Genomic DNA, 1,163 nt, shown 5'->3' on the forward strand with positions numbered 1-1,163 from the left:
CTTGGCACAAGAGAAGCGAGCACTCCGTAAAGCCAGAGCTGCAAATGCTGAAGCAACAGTGTCCACATTTCTCTGTTCAGTATGTGGCAGAACATTCCGTGCTAACATCGGTCTAATCAGCCATCTACGGACACACCGTTGATGGCCCACAATCCACAAGATGTCAAGGTCTTCATCGAAATCGATGGACGAACAACACGTAGGGGAAAAAGTTTGCTATTAACTTTTCACACTTCTGTAGTGGTGGCATCTGGAGGAACATCTACTTCTTTTTGAGAATATCAAGCCCTTCACATGCATTGTTACTGTCAGATATTTCTCTGTTTTTGCAGCTTATGTTGGATCAACAACAACAAAAAACTCCTCTTCCTTTGGACAAAGTCCTGGCAGAATGTTTCATTTTGTGATCATGGTTCCCTGTGGCCTTAATTTTGTAACTGTAAAAAATAGGGCAGTAAGTGTCTCCATTATGGATATTAATTTTGCTTCATTTTTCTAAAAGAAATTCATTTAATGATCTCTTCTCCTCACTGGCAGTAGTTTAGTAAGCAATCTCAGGATAGTTTTTTTTTCTCATCTTGGATTTTTCTCCTCTTTGCTTTGGGAAGAGATCTTCCATTGAATGTTCCTATGGATACAATTGCTAGGACTTGATGTTATGTCCTGTAATGCCCTTTTTGTCTGGAAGTTGAATCATGGTAACTGGATTTCTTTTCTTGTTGGTTTGGAATTTTTTGCTGCTTATCCAAGTAACTTCTTCAGTCAGAGCAAGTTGGTTAGGAGGACCCCATATATTCCTCCAGGGTGGTTTCATTTCTAACCCCCAACAAACTTTCTCTGACTGAAGAAGCTACTTGGATAAGCAGTGAAATGTTTAGAACCAACACGGAAAGAAAACAAGTCCAGTTACTTCCAGATAACTTTCAGACAACTCCGCCTCGATGTCTGAAAATCTTCATTTCATTTTCATTTCATTTCATTTTATTCAATTTGTATCCCGCCCTTCTCCCGAAGGACTCAGGGCGGCTCACAACATTTTTAAAAACAAAGACAAACCCACACACCCCACCGAATAAAACCAAATTAAAACCAATTTTTTAGAGTTGTGGTAATTAAAATTTCTAAGAAACCCAATTTAAAATCCTCCCTAGGCCAGGCCCGCT

The sequence above is a fragment of the Protobothrops mucrosquamatus genome, unplaced genomic scaffold (genome assembly GCF_001527695.2).
Source record: "Protobothrops mucrosquamatus isolate PMUCROS unplaced genomic scaffold, P.Mucros_1.0 scaffold_202, whole genome shotgun sequence".
In the NCBI taxonomy this organism is placed as follows: domain Eukaryota; kingdom Metazoa; phylum Chordata; class Lepidosauria; order Squamata; family Viperidae; genus Protobothrops; species Protobothrops mucrosquamatus.